Raw genomic sequence first — 23,098 nt, 5'->3', positions numbered from 1 at the left:
CCAGCCTCCCCACCTAAGCCCATCCTTACCCACGGCTGCCTGTCTGTCCCACAGAAATGCCACCAGGCGCCCGTGCCTGCTGTCTGCATCCAGCTGTGCACACTTGGCCCCGATAAGTGCAGAGTCATATTTGTTGGACAAACTGGTTGTGAAGGTATTAAGCATGAGCTGGGTGCTTGATACACCTGTGTTATGTACTCACAATATTACTAAAAATTTAAAGATAAAAAAAAAGAACCCTCAGAGAAGTTAATAGTCCAAAGCTAGACCTTCAAATCCAGATACTGGCCTGTCTGAGATATTTGGTCAGTAGATGCCAGAGGATGAGATGTATGGATGGCCTTACCGACTCAGTGACTGTGAGCTTGAGGAAGCCTCGGGAGTTGGTGATGGACAGGGAGGCCTGGCGTGCTGCAGTCCATGAGGTCGAGAAGAGTCGGGCGCGACTGAGAGACTGAACAACAAGGCCTATCACAGGAAGGGTGGGCGCTGCTTCTGTGCTGACCTGGAGGTGGGAAGCAGATGGATGGATGGACAGGCGGATGGATGGGGTGGGTGAGCAGATGGGAGGAAGGATGGATGGATGATGGGCAGGCGGGTGGATGGACAAGCAGGCGGGTGGATGGATGGGCAGGCGGGTGGATGGACAAGCAGGCGGGTGGATGGATGGGCAGGCGGGTGGATGGATGGGCAGGCGGGTGGATGGGGTGGGTGAGCAGATGGGAGGAAGGATGGATGGATGATGGGCAGGTGGGTGGATGGACGAGCAGGCGGGTGGATGGACGGGCAGGCGGGTGGATGGACGGGCAGGCGGGTGGATGGACGGGCAGGCGGGTGGATGGATGGGCAGGCGGGTGGATGGATGGGCAGGCGGGTGGATGGATGGGCAGGCGGGTGGACGGGGTGGGTGAGCAGATGGGAGGGAGGAAGGATGGATGGATGAATGGATGGAAGCCAGATGCTCAGGCATTTATGACCGTGTTTTCTTAAGGACTTTTTGAGGACCACTTAGGCAACTAAAGCATCTATGGAGATAGCCGAGAACCACCTATAAGAGTGGAGAACGCTCCCCAGCTATGGTCGGAGAGAAATGCAGCAGCAGAAGGGTTGGAGAGATGCAATGTGACTGGCTCTCAAGACAGAGGAAAAAAGCCACAAGCCAAGGAATGCTGGCAGCGTCTAGCAGCCGGGCAAGACAAGGTGATGCGCTCATCTCTGGACTCTGCAGAAAGAACACTGCCCTGGGAACGTTAGCCCAGGGAACCTCGTGTAGGACTTCTGACCAAGAGAACAATAGACGTGTGCTGGTCAAGGGCTCTAAGTTTGTGATCAATTGTTCCAGCAGAAACAAGTAACTAATAAGGGGGTTTGCGTTTCAACAGAGAAGCTGCAAAGTAATTATGGCGCGTCTTTCCGCAGAGTTGCAGAGAGCTGCCCCTCTCCTCAGAAGGGCATGGTCTAGATCAGAGGTCACAGTCACCCAGGAGAGAATTCTTTCATGTATATAATTCCCACTGTGATTAAAAGTACATATATATAATTTTAGAGGTTATGATAGCTGATTTACAGTCACTACAAAATATGGGCTATGTTCCCTGTGTTGTACAAACTGCATCCTCAGAGCCCATCTTCTTTTCGGAGAAGAGCCAGAAATAAGCTGGTTTCCACTGACAACAGGCAGCCATCGGCAACCCTGGTGGGGGCTCTGTGGTCCCCGCAAGCATCATTCCCCCCAGCACCCCGAGAACTGAGAGACACACGTGAAGCAGAAGCGTGCGTCAGCACAGTATCCGCAGCTGGGCCCCCCTGCCTCCAAGGTGCCTGGCGAGCCCGGCCTGGGGCTCTGACCCTGCCCGTCTGCCCACTGCAGCCTGAGCTCCGCGGACAGACCCCCCCAGCCCCAGCACAGCTGCCCTGTCCCCCTGATCCTGGCTTTGAGGAGCAGAGCCGGTCTGCTTCCTGCAAGCAGGGAGCTCCCCCCCATCTCCCTGGAGAATGGAGAACCCCCCATATCCGTGGTTCCTCTGGGGAGACTGTTGGTCTTCCTTCTCCAGGAAGCAGGCTGCCGGGAAGGGCTGGGATGTGCTCACATCCACCACATGTTCTGTCCTTCCTGGGGGGACACAGTGCTGCGTTCCTGGGGCCGCACCAGGAGGACCTGCCAGGCAGCAGGGAGACTCGAGCCTGCATTCCTGCCCTGCAGGTGACACTCTCGTACGCTCCCGGGAGCAGGAACCCCGTCCACGGTTCCCCAGCCTGGCCTCCTCACCCCACGGAGCAGGAATCTGCCTGGGGCTCTCACACCTCCTGGAAACACAGTTCATCACATGAGTTTCCCCAGGTGTCTGGGGAAAACCGATTTTTCATCCTGGCTGACACATAGTATCCTAAGTGCCTCCAAAGCAAAACTCACTCCTGTCCACAGGGCACTACTAAACTGGAACAGCCGCTATATTTAACAGAAAGCCCACATCCCGTTGCTATGGCAACCTGCATTCTAAAATTAGAAACACCACACACCATGGGGTAGATGCTACGGGAGGAGCTGCTCCGCTTGCCTTGATCGGTTCTCTGGCCAGGAGCTGGGTTCCCTGCGCCCGGCTGTGGACGCCCACCAGGCTCACAGCCCATGACGGTCCCTCTGGCCTGCCCGTGAGCTGCCCTGCAAGTGACTGGGGGGGCAGGTGGCCGTCAGCGTGGTGTCCGAGCTCCAGGGTCATCCTGGCCCTTCTCCTGCTGCCTTGGCCCATGTCCACCTTCAGAGGGCAGTGCCAGCCACTTGGCCCTCTTCACAAGGAAAGGAAAGGTGTCCCCGAGGTTCCTGGCAAGCTTCCACTCTTTCTCATTGGTCGGTGCAGGGTCACCTGGCAGCCCCTGGCTCTAACCCCAGGAGTGGGAAGAGGCCCTTCTCAGCTGGTTTCCCCCCAAAACAGCATCCTGACCTTGCTGGTGGCCCTCTTTCTGTAGACACTTTATTCTCCAAACAGCACGGAGGGGTGTGGCCTGGATGCCTGACTTCTAGTCATGGTGCAGAACTTGACCTTGTAGGTGACTCTGGCTCCTTTCCTTTGTGTCTCTGGACTTGGGTTTTCCCGGCGAGAAAGCCAGGCAGTGTGGTCAGCTTGGACAGGTAAGGTCCCTCCAGTTCAGTTCAGTTCAGTTCAGTCGCTCAGTCGTGTCAGACTCTTTGCAACCCCATGAATTGCAGCACTCCAGGCCTCCCTGTCCATCACCAACTCCTGGAGTTCATTCAGACTCACGTCCATCGAGTCCGTGATGCCATCCAGCCATCTCATCCTTGGTCATCCCCTTCTCCTCCTGCCCTCAATCCCTCCCAGCATCAGAGTCTTTTCCAGTGAGTCAACTCTTCGCATGAGGTGGCCAAAGTACTGGAGCCTCAGCTTTAGCATCATTCCTTCCAAAGAAATCCCAGGGTTGATCTCCTCTAGAATGGACTGGTTGGATCTCCTTGCAGTCCAAGGGACTCTCAAGAGTCTTCTCCAACACCACAGTTCAAAAGCATCAATTCTTCGGCGCTCAGCCTTCTTCACAGTCCAACTCTCACATCCATACATGACCACAGGAAAAACCATAGTCTTGACTAGACGGACCTTAGTCAGCAAAGTAATGTTTCTGCTTTTGAATATACTATCTAGGTTGGTCATAACTTTGCGTCTTTTAATTTCATGGCTGCAGTCACCATCTGCAGTGATTTTGGAGCCACAAAAATAAAGTCTGACACTGTTTCCACTGTTTCCCCATCTATTTCCCATGAAGTGATGGGACCGGATGCCATGATCTTCATTTTCTGAATGCTGAGCTTTAAGCCAACTTTTTTACTCTCCTCTTTCACTTTCATCAAGAGGCTTTTTCGTTCCTCTTCACTTCCAAAGTCATCTTAAATGACACAGATGTGATATTCTCGTGTACAAGGAGGCCTGGTTGGGGCTTGCTCCGGGGCTTGCTAAATAATCTGGACATTTCAAGATCCGTGGAGGAAAGGAGACCAGGGAAGAAATAGAAAGATAGCTGAATAAATGAGAGTTTAAAAGAAATATCTAGGTGATTTTTCAGAAGGAAGAAAAGCATTTGGGTGAAAGCAATCTATTTTATTGGGAAAGGAGGTCCATTAGCACAGGCTAGAGGTGAGACTGAGGGCAGAAATCCCACTGGCTGGGGACTCCTGCAAGGTGATGGAGGGGGGAGGATGGACAAGCTGAGAGTCCGCATGGCAGAGACCCAGAGCCAGGATGGGCTCCACAGAGTCATGTGCATCAGCAAGAACTCCTCTCCGGCCAGAAGATGTATCTGCATGAGGGGGAGCCTGGCTGCAGTCACCCCCATGTGTTTCTTTAGGCACAATTTCACCTCCGGGACCAGGGGGAACTTCCCTTCCCGCACCCGTGAGTGATGGCGCTTCCCGCAGGCGAGGGTCCCACCCCCCCATTGCCTACAGCTTGCACTTCTCTCTGGAAGTTCCGTGCCCTGCAAAGGCACTGACTCCCAGCAGCCCTGCTCTCTTGGTTCTACAGGTCTGTACGGCAGACTCAGCTCTGCGAGTGTTTCTGCACACACTTTCACGTGATGCTGATGGTCTGTCCTGGGAGGCCCAGCCCTTTTCTGAAGCCCCCGCAAGGCTGTGCACCTGGGCCGTGGGAGAAGCCCGTGGGCTCCTGTCGGACCAGGTAGCAAGGGACGAGGCAAGGCGGCTGCTCTGGACAAGCCCCGGTGGTGATCTCTGGGGTCTGGGCAGACAGAGTGACTGAGCATGGGAGGTCAGCCACCCTCCACTCCTGCGGGGAAGGTGATAGAGCTGGCTGGCACAGGTCAGCCCCGGGGACACAGGAGCTCAGCTCCATCCAGAGGCCTTTGCTAAGCAATGCCTTCTTCCCCGGAGCATAGGGCCTGTGTCTTAGATGCATGAACCACTAAGAGACCTGACGTTACTTGGAACTAGGGAGCATCCAAGGTTGAAAATGAAGGGCCTGTGACCCTGCCTGTTGCCCGGGGAACAAGGAGGCTGTGCCATCCGCTGCTGGTCACATATGCCTCGACATGGACAGCAGGATTGACATCACCAGTTTCTTGAGGGTCGGGGGTAACTGACAAATCTTGGGCTGGGCAACACTCTTGCGACAAAATCTCCAGCTTTGTGTGAAGCAAGCCATCATCAGGGTCAGAGGAGGGGGCCCCCGTGTGAACCGAGCCGACCTCGGGGTCAGAGGAGGGGGCCCCGGTGTGAACCAAGCTGACCTCAGAGTCAGAGGCGGTGGCCTCAGTGCCTGCAGGGCTGACCTGAGCATCGCATGCAGCTGGCCTGGCTTGGGAGGGGCACAGGGACCTCCCCATTTTCCAGACAAGGAAGCCGAGGCTTGGAGATGGGAAGTAACTTGTGGTTTACACTTGAGGAGTTGGATAGGTTACAGCCCAGGTCTCCTGTGACCCGGCAACCTCTTCTCAGAGCTGCCAGCTGTGATTTTAGGGGGTGGAGGGTAGGGCTGCCCTTTCCACCCATCCCCCGGCCCTGGGGCAAATTCTCCCAACCTGACCTCTCCCCACCCCCACGGCCTCCTCTGCCTCCCTCTGCTCCTCCCGCAGGCTCTCCTCGTGTGATGCCCCGGGGACTGCCCACAGGCAGCAGACTTGTCTCCCTCCCTCTCCGCTGCTTCTTCTCCTTTCTCTGTCTCTCTGCTCCTGTCTCTCTGGCTCTCTCTCTCTCTGTCCATCTCTGCCTCTGTCTCTCTTTCTGGCCAATCGTATTTCGAAGAGATTTGCTGCGGGGTCCCCAGGGGAGCAGGGTTGGATGGGGGAGCAGATGACGGTGCGTGGAGGCGGCCCTGGATCCATGTATGGGGGGGCCCTTGTTTATTCACAGTGCCCTTGGTTTTGGCTGAGGGGCAGGACTTCGGGGCAGACCATCGGGTGGCCCTCACCCCAGCCCATGGGCTCTCCGGGAGTGGGCATGTCCTGGTTCACCAGAGCATCCTGCTGGCCTCAGAGGACCTCAGGCATCCAGGAGCTGGTCGGGGGTTAGGGCTGTATCATCTCTGGGCACCTGTGCCCCATGAGGCACACCAGGAGCCTGGAAGCCCATGTGTGGTCAGCAGAGCACGCAGGAGCCGGTCTCCCCACGGCCAGGGGCAAGCAGGAATGCCGGCAAGTCTGCAGCCAGCTTGGCAGAACAGGGTCTTGTGATTCAGGCAGGGAGGGGGCCTTTGCTCAGAGCTGCCCCCTCCCAGGGGACACACACAGGCAGGCAGGCAGCCCCCTGGCAGCAGCACCCCGTGTTGGCCAGGACCTGCCCCTCGCGTCCTCCCCTGCTCCCCCCTGCCTCGCTGACTCAGCTTCCCTGGAAAGGCTGCCTTCAGCTCCCCCCACCCCATCTGTTCTCACAGCCTCATCTGCTGGGGGCAGTCAGTTCAAGTTCAATCACGAGAAAGGCAGGACAGATGCCACAGGGGACATTTTCTTGGCAATCCCGGGAGAAAACAGGAATCTGGGCCCACGGGAAGAGCCGTGCACAAGGGAAGAAGGCATCCACCCCCTTAGCTGGGGTGGGAGCCTGGGGTCGATCGGGGTGCTCCCAAGGGCCACACCTGGCCCGGCCTCCGTGGTCCTGCTGCGGGCACTCATGCTGTGCGAGCCCGAGGCTTCACGTGAGTTTGGGGTCACGCTGGCCACCGCAACATTTCACGTGGGTTTGGCATCACTCTGGCCATTGGCAAAGATGAACTGAAAGTAAATCCAAAAGGAAACCACATCAGATATGCCTGTGCAGGAGGGGAGAGGCTTCACAGCAAATCGAGACCCATGACTGCCACCCCGCACCCCTGGCGTCTGAACATGCCCCTCGCACGTGTGTGGTCTGCGGTGGGGATGCAAGGTCGCTCTCCATACACTCACACGCCAGGGACAAAGGGGCTTTTGTTTCTCCATCCTGCTTGGATCTTGCTCAAGAGCCCCGGCTCCTGGGCCCGGCCTCAGTCGCATCATCCCTGAACCAGTCCGGGAGGTTGAGGTTCACGCTGCAGGCGGCAGCTCCCTCTTCCACCCCCTCCTGGTGGTAGCGCGCCTGCAGGGGGAGCACGGAGGTAGGGGTGACCTGGGGCTGTGGATGAGGTCTGGGGCCTCGCCGGCTTCTGACGGGGGTCCCGCCCCAGGGCGTTTCCCCATGTCTCCGCGGGAGCCCTGGCTGCTTCCCACACGCTCTGCCCTCTCCTCCACTGGTGGCTGCTGTCCTCGCTTGCTTTACCCTCTGTGTCCTGGGCCTGGTTCCCTCTGTCTATGGGAGCCAGTGATGCCCTGGGGTGGCCAGGTCTGCGTGCCGAGGGCTCCTGCTCACACAGTGAATGCTCAGTAATTACCTGAAATGGCAAGTCCCAACACACAGCCGCATGCTGACGTGCTATCGGGACACGAGCTCTGCTAGGACAGATGTGCTCAAGGAGGCCACAGCTGCCCCAGCCTGCGGCCCCTCGACGCCACCCACCAGGCTGTCGATGCTGAGAGGAGGCCGTGGGACCAACACCAGTGTGCTCGCGCGTGGTGACCCGGCCCGACTGGCACGGGCACCCTCATGCCAGACACGTCCGGGGTGGCTTGGGAGGGGGCAGCCCCCAGAGCCCCCTGCCTCCCTGCTTCCAGCAGCCTGGGAACATGGGCTGGGGGCAGCGTTCAGAGCTGGGTGAGGCCCAGACTTGCAGGGCACAGGGGTCTCTGGGGGCCCCTCCACTTTCACAGACGGAGGGGCTGAAGCCGAGGGAAGTGCTGGTGGAGCAGGCCTGGACCACACCCGCCACGGGCTCTGCAGGCCCGGCAGCACGTAGACCTCCACAGGTGCATCATTTACGTGCCATGAAACTCAGCCATCCCAAGTCCACAATTTTGTGATTGTGAGTGAACTCACAGATCTGTGAAACCGGAGTCACACTCCAGTTTTGGGGCATCTCCTTCACGGCCCAGAGCCAGGCCCAGCCCCATCCACCCTGGGCCCCCAGCATGGCACCCGGCTTGCTGTCTCCCGGCAGCACTGGGTGGACGGGAGGTGACGCATCCGAAACCCAGCTGGTGGTCAGACTGGCGTCTCGGGCCAGGACAGTTGCGGCCCAGGAAGCAGCCCCTTGCAGCAGCCCCCTGCAGCTTGGGGGTCTGCAGTCTTCAGCCTGAAATTCGAGAAGGAAGGTGGCCGCGGGGAGGGGCAGGTGGGGGGGCAGGGTGCCGCGCTCAGGAAGGCTGTAATAATGCAGCAGGAAGTCACACGCTCGGCCCTCCCCAAACACAAAAGCAGGCATCCATCTCCTGTGGGGCTGTTGAATTCTTCCAAGCAGCACAACAAATCACAAACACCGCCACCAATGGGAAGAGAAAGGAAAATTATAGCGTGGGGCACGGCGACCTTTGTGCCAGGAAACATGCTGTCTGGATCAGAGATGGGGCTCGGGGCTCATCACGCCCCCGCCAGCCGGGAGCCGGAGGCCCTGCAGCGGCCTCACCCCTGCAGGTGGCCCTGGCAGAGCCCCTCAGAGCCGCCCACATGAAGCAGAGGGGACGGGAGCTGGGAGTGGGGCCAGGGTGACGCACGGTGCCCGCGGGACCCCAGGGCAGCATTGGGGTGAAGGGTGAGCAGAGAGGCATCTCCCAGCTCTAATTGCAGACGCCTGCCTGCCTCCCCCTCCCCCGGCAGAGTTCGCGTCTTCCCAGGCCCCTGCCCTGGATGGGGGACCGCAGACGCTCTAGTCCAGCTGGAGGTGGCCGCGGCCATCCCGCCCGGTGAAGGTCTTGCTGGAGCAGAGGCGACCGCTCCTGGAAGCACTCTGAGTGCTCGCTCGTGATTGGTGTGCTGCTTGGCAGAACTCAACAGCCCTACAGGCGGTGGATGTCTGCTTTTGTGTTTGGGGAGGGCCGAGCATGTAACTGCCCACTGCGTTATTACAGCCTTCCTGACTGCGGTGCCCTCGGTGGAGCGAGCCGGACTCGTGGAGGCTGGTGCTGCCTGCCTGCCGGTCACTGCCTGTCCTGACACTGACCCCTGGGGTCACAGCCGCTCCAGCCTCGGCCAAGGAGGGCTCACCAGGCAAGACAGTCCTGAGAAATTCCTTCAGGACGCTTGGTCTCCATTTCTGTCAAGAAGACCTTAAGAATCAGAGACGGGACTTCCCTGTGGGCCAGGGGTTAAGACTCTGCTTCCGCCACAGGGGGCGGAGGTTCCATCCCTGGTTGGGGAGCCAAGGTCCCACCTGCCAAGCAGCGCAGCCCACAGAATAAGTAAACCAGTGAACACTGTTTTGTTAAAAAAAGATTTATGTATCTTTAACAAATGAAGAAAAACACAGGCTTCTCAACTGAACCTAAAGAATAACTAAATGGACAAATGTGTCTAGACCAAGTTAAGATTAGCAAATGAATCTTCAAACTTTGATTATTGATTTGATGTTAAAGGGATCATCCCTTTTAAAAAGAGTCAGAGAAGAGTTTAAACATCTGTCACAGGGAAGGGAGGAGCTGGAGGCCCGTCCCCTCTCCTCCCGGCTGCAGGGCAGGTGTTCTCTCTGGCACTGGGAGCCCGTCGTGCAGCGCTGCCTGCTCATCTTGGGTACCAGTGACTAGGAGAAGCCATTCAGGTTTCCAGGGGAGTCACAGGCTTCTGTCTCCCCAGGGGTGGGCACGCCCACCTTGACCTGCACGTGGCTGTGACCTCTCCTTGCTTCGTGCCTCTTCAGGGTCCCTGGTGGGCAGGGAGAGTGGGTGGAAGGAGGTGAGTCCATCCAGGAATCCTCGAGTTAAGTCTCTCATGGGGGACGCAGTCAGACAGGATAGATGCTTGAAACAGGCTCTGCCTCCCAGAGAAAGTTCTGGGCTGAGAGCTGACACTTGGGAGGGCTCTGGGTCCATCAGATGTTCCTAAAAATGCAACGAGAGGAGACACAGGAGCAGCGTGGGTGGCAAGGTTGGTTATGCCCCCAGGTCTCAGAGGCAGGGCTGCAGGGCCCCGAGGGGACCGCTGGGGGTCAGGAGGGAAAGGAGGGTGAAGAGGGACAGCACCCCTAAGCCTTGGCCCTTCTTGGCGTTTCTGCAGGAAACCCGAGGCAGGGAGGGGTGACAGCCTCGGAGGGACTAGGGAGGACACCCCCGCAGGATTCGGGACACAGAGCGGCCCGCACGTGCTCGGCACCAGGCCCTGCAGCGATGCAGGCACAGGACCACCGCCCCCCAGGGTGCCCGCCAGAGACAGGACCTGTGAGTCTGGGTGGGTGGTCTGCTGGATGAGGCACCAGCCTGCCTGGGCCCTGAGCTGTTGGGACAGCCTGGCCGGCCCTGGGAGGGGGAGTCTCCCAGCCCAAAAGATTTTAAGATGTCAAAGCAGCACAGTGTACAGAAAATCAGAAACAGAAAGAGTGTGAGGGCCATCCCAGGAAAGAGGTGCTGAAGCTCGGGGGGGCTAGGATGAGGAGGGAGGGAGTTTAGCCTCTGGTGGGGGGCTCCATGTCCCCACAGACACATCATGTCCCCACAGACACGTCACAGCCCCACAGACGCATCACGTCCCCACCAGAAGCGTCCCAGGTCGGGAGACACTGGAGGAGGCTCTGGAGCTCGGAACCCAGTCCTAGCTTGTGCGCATGCTCCGTCCAGGGATGTCGGGGTGGTTAACTCACCGACTGGGCCTTGTCTTCCTTGTGTGTGAGGCAAGTGGGTTCAACAAGGCTTTCTCTGCCAGGCCTCTGACCATCATAACAAACCACACACAAGGACCGCAAACTGAGGTGGAGTCTCTCAGAGCAATAGTTCTGAGCCAGGATGTCACAGGGTCGGTGCCTCCGGGAGGCCAGAGAGACTCTGCCCACGCCCCCGGCACTCCAGGGGCTGCCCCCGCCCGTGGCGTTCTGCGGCATGTGGCCGCCACACTCCCGTCTAAGCCTCCGTGGTGGCATCGCCATCTCTGGTCTCTCAGTTCAGTTCAGTTCAGTCGCTCAGTCGTGTCCGACTCTTTGCGACCCCATGAATTGCAGCACGCCAGGCCTCCCTGTCCATCACCATCTCCCGGAGTTCATTCAGACTCACGTTCATCGAGTCAGTGATGCCATCCAGCCATCTCACCCTCGGTCGTCCCCTTCTCCTCCTGCCCCCAATCCCTCCCAGCATCAGGGTCTTTTCCAGTGAGTCAGCTCTTCACAACTCTCTGGTCTCTACACCCTCCTAACTGTCTCCTGTGACCCATGTCTCCCTGAGAGCAAGGCACCCAAGGCAGGTCTAGACCCTCCTGACTTGTCTCTGGCCCAAGTCACCCTGTAAACAGGAGGACACCGGCAGAGGCTCACAGGAGATCATGGTGAGGGACAGTGGCCAGGCGCCCAACCAGCATTATCACACGCAGTACACGGACAGATTCCCTGACCTCTGAACTCAAGAATCGCAGGCCCGTCTCGGACTGGGCAGCATCTTAACAAACCCAGAAAGTCAGGTCCCGAGAGGATAGTCACGTGTGTCCTTCAGCTCCTCCACAGGACACGCAGAGAACCAGTGCCCAGTCCATAAAGGGCGCCCAGCCCCTGAGTCGTCAGTGTGACATAAGAAAGTGGTGGATTTTAGACTTCCAACACCAGCCTCGTTAATTCTCCAAGAACGCTCCCAAGGCCTGGAGCCCTGGGGAAAGGACTGCGCGCATTTTCACGGCTGCTCCATCCGCCAACTCTCAATGCCGCCGCGCCCTCACCTGCCCCGCCTCTCACAGACCGCAGCTCTTTCATGATGGAAGGACCTCCTTTTACTGCGCCTTGGTTGCCCAGTTTGAGCTTGGCTCCATTTGAATGTCTTCATAAGAACATGAAAGATGAGGCATCAGCAACCCAGGATGGACAGGGAGGCTTCGTGGGAGTTGCTGGGTTCTAGTTTCACCCTTGTCAATCAGCCCTGAAAGCCACAACCTTCCCGGGAGTCCTTTCAGAGCACTCAGCAGCCAATGGGGGGTGGGCATTCTGCGCCTCTGCCACTGATGGGACCTTTGTCCAGCTGTGACCACTCCACAATTCAACTTCACATCTTCAAAACTCAGACTTAACACAATTGCTGTGAGATCCAACTGCATGAGATTTCATCAATGCCCATGCCTGTTGCCCGCTTCGGGGAGCAGTGATCACTAAGCTGACCTGAGACTCCGACAGCATTGTTAACTGGCTGTACCCCAAATCAAAATGATTTCGGTGTTAAGACAAAATAAAAACTAAAAGTCAAAGAAGCAAGCAAACGAAAGATGCTCCCAGGACAGAGCAGGGGCGAGAGCGCGGCCCTGAGCCCTGTAGACACGGGGGTGGGGGGGCGGCCGCGGTCCTGGTGGGGTGGGGGCGAGCTCTGGCCTGGGGTCCTCGCTGCTGACCGCCAGGGCCTCTGCGTCTCCTCCGCTGGACACAGAGAATGTCTGTCTTCCGCGCTTCTCTGTCTTCCATCTTTGTCTTTTCATCCCACTCTCTAGAACATTTCCTCAACTTTCTGTCCGCAGCTTTCTGCTGGGTTTTGTCAGTTTTCCTCACAGCTTGACGAGCTTGCTTCCCCTTCCCGGGGGCAGCCCCTGCCCCTAGCCCCGCGTCCTCTGCCCCCCACCCGCAGCTCCCTTTGGTTTCACACTCGGGCCTTCGCCACCCCCCAGAGGTAGCTTCTTCAGGACTTCCCTCCCAGGCCCTCTGCGGTCTCTGCTTCCCTCGGGCCGAGTCTTCATCTTCTGGATCTTCTCCTTCGCATAGCGGGCTTTCTGAAATACATGAGCAGACAATCCAGGACAAAGGGCGTTTGGAAGACTGGAGCACAGGATGTGCCAGCCAGGGGCAAGGGCCTGGCCGGCTGATGCCAGGCTGTGGGTGGTGGGGACCGTGGGCGTGGGGACACCAAGAGCCGCACGAGCTATGCGGGCCTCCGGTTGACTCAGTAAATACCAAGTGCCAGGTTCTGTGCCCTAAACACTTCATTCCTTCACAGGAAGAAAGCTGTCCCTCTCTTTTGGCTTGGGGAGATGAAAACCTGCCTGATAGGAGTTCTGAGTCCTGGGGTGAGGGCGGGTCTGGGGATGTGGACCGCTGGCCGTGGAAGAGCAAGACCCCTTCGCTCAGCCCACCTCTCTCCGCACCAGGCTTGGGCTGTTCTAGAAGCAGTGGCCCCGCCCTGCCCTGCCCTCCCGGGCCGTCGCCTGCTGGCACCTGCTTTATTGCTATGAGCTCACTTCCCTCCCTGTACTAGTGCTGGGGTTGGGGCTTGGGGGCAGGGCACCTGGGGGAGGGCTGGCTTTGTCCAGCATGCCCACGCCTTCCTCCTGGGCCCAGCTGGGCATCGGGAGCATCCAGGGGAGCATTTTAGGATTCTCACTCAGGTGGAAGAAGTCTGCCCTGCCCCCTGGAGGAGGTAGGAGCCTGTCTTACCCTCGGGCAGGCTGGTGCAGCCCTGCAGGGCCACCTGGGCCGGGATCCTCTCAGGGGCTGAGACCCCTACAGGGGCATGGGGTGTGCTCTACAGCCTTGCCAAGACTGGGGTCCCAATCCAACCAAGGCCTGGCAGTGGGGGTCAGCCCTGGGCCTTGCTGTCCTCGTGGAGTGGACGGTAGAGACGAGGTGTAGCGCTGGCTCCTGGCAGTCTCCAGACCAGTGCTTACTGACTGACCAGGTGAGCGAAGCTCTGGTGCGTGGAGCTGAGTCAGAAGGAGCGTGACGGGGCGCCTGTTGCTTCTGCAGCTGGTTTAAACAGGTTACCTTCGGAACCCGGGAGGTGGCCCAGCAGACACCCCGGAGTTGGCTGTTACCCTGGATAGTCAGTGGGCTGGGAAAGAGGAGACTGTTTGGGGTCATAAACATGAACTTAATGGGCTTTAAGTGAGCCTTGGGGATCACAGGGAAGCAAAGGGGGCCACAGCCAGGGCCGTGAGGAGGGACTCTCAGCGCCCAGTGCCTGCCTGGCCTGCCGCTGTCCCAGAGCTCTGCGCAGGCCACCCCTCCTCACTCCGCCCTAGGAGGGGAACTCCGGCCACCGGCTTCTGGCTGGGAACCGAGGCCCAAGAGGAGAAGGTGCTGTCCCAGGGGCCAGGGCAGAGGGGCAGACCCAGATGTGGATGCAGGCCTCTGAACCAAGCCCAAGCTCCCAGCCACGGGACTGAGTGATTGGTGGGACTCTGCTCCAGCCAGGGCCCCTCCCACCCTCTGGGGAACAGGTGTTCAGAGCAGCCCCTTCCAGCTCCACGGCCCCAGGGAGGCCCTCGAGGGCATTCAGTGCGGGAGCCTGGGCGGGGATCTGAGGCCCGATCACAGGCAGCAGTGTAGCTTCACCCACCTGCCGCAGAGCCTGCCAGACCCTCTGGCTCCGGTCCTGCCATGCATCCTGTATTCACCCACAGCCCAAATCAGCCACATCACTACGGTCCAACTCAAATGCGGCTCTGATGGGGCCTCGGGCTTCCCTGAGGGCTCAGACGGTAGAGAATCCACCTACAGTGCAGGAGACCTGGGTTTGGTCCCTGGGTCAGGAAGGTTCCCTGGAGGAGGGCAAGGCACGCCACTCCAGTATTCTTGCCTGGAGAAGCCCGTGGACAGAGGAGCTGGCGGGCTACAGTCCCTGGGGTCACAGGAGTCGGACACGACTGAGCAAGTAAGCACACAGCTCAGGGCCTCACTGTGTGCCCTTCACTGGCCCCATCAGCACAGGCTCTGTGTGAAAGCCCCCAGCCCTGCATCAGACTCCCTGCCATGGCCATTCCTGAGAAGGGGACACCCAGCAGTGTCCAGAGTGTGGTGCTAGGACCCCGAGAGCTGGCAACTCAGCCCTACTGCTGCCGGCCGAGAAGCCTCCCCGTGCTGAGGTGGGCCCCGAGGGCCAGCTGAGCCTGGCGCCTAGGCTCCGAAGGATCCGTCAGTGATGGCCCCCACTGTGTCATTCCTGAGGGCCTGGGCCTGCCGCAGAGGGTCTTGTGGCCCCGGGCCAGCTCCTCCTGCCAGCAGGAAAGCACTGCAGGACTGCGTGCGCCTGGCACCCCTGCTCTTGCCAGGGGAGCGGCTGGGATCCAGGCGGCCTGGCCTGCTGTCGTACCCTAGCCCCCCAACCCCGGCTCCCAGGAACAGCTGTCCTTGAACCGGGCCTGCTGGTGGGGTAATCGCTTCCAGAAGGCTGGATGTTTGGTTGCTGGCTGGACGTAGGCCTGCACTGTGCCTTGCCATCAATGGAATATGTTTCCCATGTTGAGGGGAGGAAGGGCCTTCCTTCTGAAGTTAAGAAGAGGCAGAAAATTGCTTTTGTGATGGTCTCTGATAGAAGCTGGAAAGTGCCCAGGGCAGAGAGCGGGAGGCCTGGATTTGGCACCACCCAGCCTTGGTCCCAGCCCTCCGCCAAGCATGGCAGGGCCCTGGGGCCCGAGGTGGTAGGGGGCTGGGGTCGTGGGGCTGGGTGGTGCCCAATCGTCCGAGCAGGCGCTGGGCCCGGGGTTTCCCAGAGCTGGCCGGCTGAGCCTTCACAGCTGCCATGGGCACAGGGTGAGTCCTCTGTGTTACGTTTGGGTAGGAGGGGGCTCAAGACAGGCCCAGCCAGGTCTGACATGGCACGGCCGGCCCTCCTGGAGGACCACAGGCCTCACCCTGGATGCACAGAGCCTAGGTTTAGCTAGGACAGCTGGGCAGAGGCCCCCAGGAGGCTCTTTACTGGAAACGTGTTGCTTCCCTTGGACAGTGACCTTGGCTGGCCTGCAGACGCCCCTTTCTTGGGGCCCTTGCCCTGCACCCTCACAGGCTTTTCGGCCAAGCTGGCCGGGCCCCGCCCTCAGCTGCAGCCCCAGCAGCCCTGCTGTCTGGCCTCGCAGCCTCTTTCTCTCTCTGGTCCTGAGGCAGCAGGAGACCATGGCAGAATCTACAGAGCCCTGCCTCTGGGAGGAGGGCATCGTTTGGATGTAAATGCGACCCTCTTGGTCTCATCTCTCGCCAAGAAGAGCAGGGACATCTACCGTGGGGGTTCCTCCTGGGACTAGAGGAGGCCCGGATCCGCTCCCTGAGCTGGACACAGGGCCAGGGGAGCGGGGCACAAGGCAGAGTGTGGAGCCTGGGGGCACGGGTGAACCCAGGCTGAACGCACGCGGGCAGTCCAGCCAAGGCTCTGGTACGAAAGAGCCGGGGGGCATGCCCCGGAGTGGGGCGACAGGTGGAACCAGGGTGGTGCGGACTCTGATGAGAACCGAAGAACCGACGGTGTTCACAAAGGCTGGCGCTTCCCAGCACACATTTCTACATCTTTATCACACGCCGGAAGTAACTCGCTTGCCAAAATTTGAGTCATTCTTCACTTTCTTACATGTCGCTCCAATCCATCGACACATTAAAATAGCTGTGCCTTCAGAACACACTCAGGATCCTCCCGGGCGAGGTGCAGCTGTGAATCAAGGGTCTGTGAAGGGCGGAGCTGGCCGTGAGCTTTACACGCGAGTTCTCGTGGAAGCCAGCTGAAGCAGGCGTGGTGACTGGGAGGTGGGGCGCTGTCAGCCTCCGAGCGTCGGGGACGCCGAGGCCTGGGAGGGGCTCCTGCTGCTCGGACAGGAGCAGGACCCCTGTCCGATCTCCTGCGGGGTCAGGAGGGCAGGGGCGGGGCCAGCCCCCTGGGAACTGTGGCGGCTGGCAGGAAGGACAGGGAGGGTGGGCTCAGGCAGGACTCTGCTGGTGGAGATCTTGCTTCAGCAGGGAACTCAATCCCACAGGTCCCCTGCCTCTGAAACGCTGCAGGATCTTCCCGGGCCTGCTGGGGACAGACCCCGTGTCCCTGCCTCTTGTCTGCAGAGAAGCTTTAAGCCTTCCTGAGTTCCAAAGAGCAAGCTGAGTCAGAGAAGTGAGGAAACGCAGAAACAAGGAAAGCAGTCAAGCAAGACATGAACGTGAGCTTCGCTGCTCAGTCGGGCCCGGCTCTGTGACCCCGTGGACTGTAGCCAGCCAGGCTCCTCTGTCCATGGGGGTTCTCCAGGCAAGAATACTGGAGTGGGTTGCCATTTCCTCCTCCAGGGGATCTTCCCAACACAGGGATTGAAGCCAGGTCTCCCGCATTGCAGGTGGATCCTTTACCAGCTGAGCCGGGGAAGCCCAGGAATCCTGGAGTGGGCAGCCTATCCCTTCTCCAGCGGACCTTCCCGCCCCAGGAATTGAGCTGGGGTCTCCTGCACTGCAGGCGGATTCCTCACCAGCTGAGCTACCAGGGAAGCCTGCTGTCACCTAAGAGTGGCCCTAAAGCCAATGACCGTCGTCTTTACAAGAAAAGAGAAAGATTTGGATGTAGAGACGAAGAGCGCGCACCGAGAAAAAATCTGGGAGAGGACAGAAGCAGAGACTGGAGAGATGCGTCTAAAGGCAAGACCCACCAGCTGTCATAGGCTGCCCTTGAAGCTAGGAAGAGGCCTGAGATGAGCTCATCTTTGGGACCTACAGAAGGAACCAGGCCTGCTGACACCTTGACTTTGGACGTCTGGCCTCCAGAATGGGAGAGAGTGAGTGTCTGCTGCTGTAAGCCTCTCCACGTGCACACCCCGGCGCCCTAGGGAACCAGCACGCACGCGGTGTGATGAGGGCCGAGGGGTCTGCTGCAGACAGCAGTGCTTAAAGGCTCAGGCTTCCATCACTTCGCCACTTTTGAGAAATTTTCAACAATGCATTTATTATTTACTAATTTTATAAAATTGCAGTGAATCGTTTCAGTACGACAAGCTTCTAAATGTGCAGACTTCGTGAAAAACTCTACTTCATGATTTTCCTCAATAAAGACAAGCATGTGAGCTGCATGTAACATTCACCGACATGCACCACTAACCAGGGGCCGTGGTGAATGAATTCAGGAAAACCGCGAGGCACAGAGCTGCTGAAAGGGTTTTAGCAGCTACTTTGAAAGGTGCGTTGTAGCTCATGTAAAACCGTGAGCCAAAGTCACAGGTGGTTACAGCAGACACAGGTGGGTTTCCATACACTCTGTGGAGCATGACTTTTCATTTAGATCAACGATCTTTTCCTAAATTAGTTTTGCTCATTTTTATTCCTAAGCTTCCTTGTGCATATGTGGAAATTTCCTGTGTGAGTCCCGTTAGCAGGAGAACTCACAAACAGTTAAGAGATGCCGGCTTTCAACTCTCCGATCAGTGTCGTCAGATGCTCTGAACAGAAAACCGACTCACCAAATCCTAGGAAATGATTCCATTTTTCAAGAATTTAATCTATGGACTCAAAGCCTTGGGAAATTCATCCATTTGAAAGGGACACATCTGATAATAGTGTTAGTGTAATTTAGTCAAAAATGGCAACATTAAAATAAAGTGAGGGCTTCCCTGCTGGTCCAATGATCAAGAATCCACCTCGTGCAATATAGGGGACGCAAGTTTAACTCCTGGTCCGGGAAGATCCCACATACTTTGGGGATACTAAGCCCGTTCCCCACAACTACTGAGCTGTGCTCTGGAAGCCCGTGAGCCACAGCCACCGAAACCCGTGCACAGAGCCCGCGCCCCACAACAAGAGAAGGCACGGCAGTGAGGCCAGAGCACCGCAGCCGGGGAGCGGCCCCTGCTCGCTGCAGCTAAAGAAAGCCCGTGCATAGCAACAGGTGCCCGGCACAGTCGAAGATGCCAATGGATTAATTTTAAAAATGAAGTTAGTGTTTTTGTAGTGACAATACAGAGTTTGTTGGTAGAATGAGGTTCTTGTTAAATGGAAGAGCTTAAGGATAGAAAGTGGGGATTGCTTAGGGTACAAACATAATTCATGATTTTTCCCAACACCCTGACCATCTAGGGCTTCCCTGGTAGCTCAGCTGGTGAAGAATTTGTCTGAAATGCGAGAGACTCTGGTTCGGTTCCTGGGTCAGGAAGATACCCTGGAGAAGGGAAAGGCTACCTACTCCAGTATTCTTGCCTAGAAACTACCATGGACAGAGGAGCCTGGTGGGCAATAGTCCATGGGGTCATAAAAGGTCAGACACAAGTGAGTGACTTTCACTTTTCATGATAGTCTACCAAACTAACTGAAGCTACAACCCTCACATTTCACAATATTATGAAACATATATTTATTTACACACACACAGAGCTGGGATAACTGAAGTATAGTTTTTTTGTGATTAAGCTAATGTTGGAAACAAATGTTGGCAAATACAATGGCAGTAATTTTTTTTCTCATTGTTATCTGTTTTGAATTTAATTAGAGTAATATCTGAGTTCTGCAGGACCTAAATGTCCTACAATGATATTACTGATCCTTTCTGTTTTTCCATATTTCTTTATCGACAGTATGAACTGAATGGAGTGTCAAAGAACTTTGACTTTTGAAGATTTTGGCAAGTATAATTATTCAAAACAAAACCTTAAACAAAAAGCATTAAAAATGAGCTAAAGAAAAAGAGAGCTTAGTTTCAATCACGAAACTAAATAGTAAATAAATCAAAATTAATAAATACTAGCTACTATTGCTTGAATACTTCTGCCAATCAGTATCAGTCAGTATCAGTTCAGTCGCTCAGTCGTGTCCGACTCTTTGTGACCCCATGAATCGCAGCATGCCAGGCCTCCCTGTCCATCACCATCTCCCAGAGTTCTTTCAGACTCACATCCATCGAGTCCGTGATGCCATCCAGCCATCTCATCCTTGGTCGTCCCCTTCTCCTCCTGCCCCCAATCCCTCCCAGCATCAGAGTCTTTTCCAATGAGTCAACTCTTCGCCTGAGGTGGCCAAAGTACTGGAGTTTCAGCTTTAGCATCATTCCTTCCAAAGAAATCCCAGGGTTGATCTCCTTCAGAATGGACTGGTTGGATCTGCAAGGAGTCCTTGCAGTCCAAGGGACTCTCAAGAGTCTTCTCCAATACCACAGTTCAAAAGCATCAATTCTTCGGCTCTCAGCCTTCTTCACAGTCCAGCTCTCACATCCATACATGACCACAGGGAAAACCATAGCCTTGACTAGACGGACCTTAGTCGGCAAAGTAATGTCTCTGCTTTTGAATATGCTGTCTAGGTTGGTCATAACTTTTCTTCCAAGGAGTAAGCATCTTTTAATTTCATGGCTGCAATCACCATCTGCAGTGATTTTGGAGCCCAAAAAATTAAAGTCTGACACTGTTTCCACTGTTTCCCCATCTATTTCCCATGAAGTGATGGGACTGGATGCCATGATCTTCGTCTTCTGAATGTTGAGCTTTAAGCCAACTTTTTCACTCTCCTCTTTCACTTTCATCAAGAGGCTTTTTAGCTCCTCTTCACTTTCTGCCATAAGGTGGTGTCATCTGCATATCTGAGGTTATTGATATTTCTCCCGGCAATCTTGATTCCAGCTTGTGTTTCTTCCAGTCTAGCGTTTCTCATGATGTCCTCTGCATATAAGTTAAATAAGCAGGGTGACAATATACAGCCTTGACGTACTCCTTGTCCTATTTGGAACCAGTCTGTTGTTCCATCTCCAGTTCTAACTGTTGCTTCCTGACCTGCATACAGATTTCTTAAGAGGCAGGTCAGGTGGTCTGGTGTTCCCAACTCTCTCAGAATTTTCCACAGTTTACTGTGAGCCGCACAGTCAGAGGCTTTGGCGATAATAAGTATAAAAGCTAAAAGTGAAAGTGAAGTCTGCTCAGTCGTGTCCGACTCTTTGCGACCCCGTGGACTGTAGTCCATGGATTCTCGGGCCAGAATACTGGAGTGGGTAGCCTTTCCCTTCTCCATGGGATCTTCCCAACCTAGGGATCGAACTGGGGTCTCCTGCATTGCAGGTGGATTCTTTACCAACTGAGCTATCAGGGAATCCCAAAAAACTGGTTTATAACCCATCATGTCAAGGTACTGAGGATAAACTAAATAAGGAAGAAATGAGAAGGGATATAATCCCTGAAACATAGGAAAGTACCCAGAAAATTAAATCCAGGAAAATAATTCTCCTCTAAATTTCTTTTTACTCAGAAGACAAAACTTAAAGTCACTGGTGATTCAGTTAGAGTTAGCAGAGAAAGGTTTTAAAATGACTACAGTTAATATGTCAAATAGTGGGGAAAAGCACACAAAATGGAAGATAGAAGGTTTCATTGAGAATTGAAATCTATCAAGAAAGGCAAACAGACATTGTAGAACTGGAAATATAATCTCTAAAATCAGATGTTCATTCAGTGGATTTTAAAACATACTGACACTGCAGAGGACAGAGGCAGAAAATATAAAGACAAGTTAACAGAAAATACCCAAGATGAAAAAGAGAAATAAAAGAAAAAGAAAAGAAAAGAGCTAGAGCGATATGGAGTCACAATAAAGGGCCTAATAGAAATCGCATGACAATAGAATATTTTAAAATTAAACCGGTGGGGGTGGGAAGAGGAGATCCTGCCAACCTAAAAATCTATATGTAGAAATCTTTCAAAATGAAAACATAAATAATGACATCTTCAAACAACAGAAGCAAAAAGAATTCACTGCCAGCAGACCCACACTTCAAAAAACTAGTAAAAGAAGTTCATAAATGGAAGGAAAACAGTACCAGCTTGAAGCTGAAACAAGAAAAGCACTCAAGAAAAATATTGTGTGTAAACATCAGAGAATGTTAATTGTCTGAAGCAGCGATGGCTTCTATGTCAGTATTAGAAACAGGTAAAAATTAGCATCACGAATAGGAGGGGGTAAATGGAATTGCGTTCCGGTCTGTCTTCCTTTGCCAGCTATGGTGTCAAGAAGCAGATGCCAAAACTAAGCTCTACTCGCAAAAGACTCACTGGGGTGCCTCTGAGAAGGAAGAGGGGCGAGGCAGCAGCAGTAGGTGAGTGGGCCTCAGCCCCGACGCTGGCTCCTGTCTTGCGCAAGGAGAGAGGGGAGGAGGAAGGCTTGGCAGGAAGAGAGGGGGACTGTTTGTTGTGCGGCTCTGAGAAAACCTGGGCCAGTCCCAGGCAGGCCCCTGGGGAGCCCCTGGCAAAGATTACCTGTTGGAACCCTTGGGCAGGAATAAGCTGGCTTCGCACTGCCTCCAAGTGCCGTCACTGCCTCCAAGTGCCGTCACTGCCAGAGAACCACTGGGAGAAGACCATGGCTTTGGCTGGAGGCTGCGAAGGGTCAGAAGGAGCTGCCCCCAACTCCTCTCCCTGCAGCAACGTCCCTTGAACCCACACAAGCATTGCTTTAAATGCAGTAAAAATTCTACTTTATGGTAGACTGTAATCAATCAAGGATACATACTGTAATCTCTAGACAACCTATAAAATAGAAGTATAAAAATACATACCTAAATATTCAGCAAATTTGAATAATAAAAAGCACTTGATTAACAATATCTTCAAAAAGATAACGTAAAGGAACAAATGGGCAAAACAGATGGGGGGAAAAACCAATAAGATTAACAGTAATTGCATCAGTAATTACAGACAGACGGTTCAGTTGCTCAGTCATGTCCAACTCTTTGAGACCCCATGGACTGCAGCACATCAGGTTTCCCTGTCCATCAGCAACTCCTGGAGTTTGCTCAAACTTATCCACTGAGTCAGTGATGCCATCCAACCCTCTTATCTTCTGTCGTCCCCTTCTCCTCCTGCCTTCAATCTTTCCCAGCATCAGGGTCTTTTCCAGTGAGTCAATTATCCAGTGGCCAAAGTATTGGAGCTTCAGCATCAGTCCTTCCAATGAATATTCAGGACTGATTTCCTTCAGAATGGACTGGTTGGATCTCCTTGCAGTCCAAGGGTCTCTCAAGAGTCTTCTCCAACACCACAGTTCAAAAGAATCAATTCTTTGGCACTCAGTTTTCTTTATGGTCCAACTCTCACACCCATACATGACTCCTGGAAAAACCATAGTTTTGACTAGATCCTTTAAATGTAAATGGATCAAAGTCAAAGAAAGACATGAAGATGTTCAATTAACAAGAGCACCAACCATTTACAAGATTTAATTTTGAAATTTCATGGTATGGTTTGGCATATCTCAATTATGAAAACAAGACCTTTAGAGAGAATATTTTAAGTTGGATAATTTTACTCTATATTGAAACAGAATTCAATTGAGAAGCCTTAAAATTTTTTAGGATCTAAATATGGTGAAACATTCAAATGAATCTTCAGTACAATTTATTTAACAAGTTTCATTTTATAAATATA

The sequence above is a fragment of the Capra hircus genome, chromosome 3, assembly GCF_001704415.2.
Source record: "Capra hircus breed San Clemente chromosome 3, ASM170441v1, whole genome shotgun sequence".
In the NCBI taxonomy this organism is placed as follows: domain Eukaryota; kingdom Metazoa; phylum Chordata; class Mammalia; order Artiodactyla; family Bovidae; genus Capra; species Capra hircus.
This window is presented reverse-complemented; position numbering follows the sequence as displayed.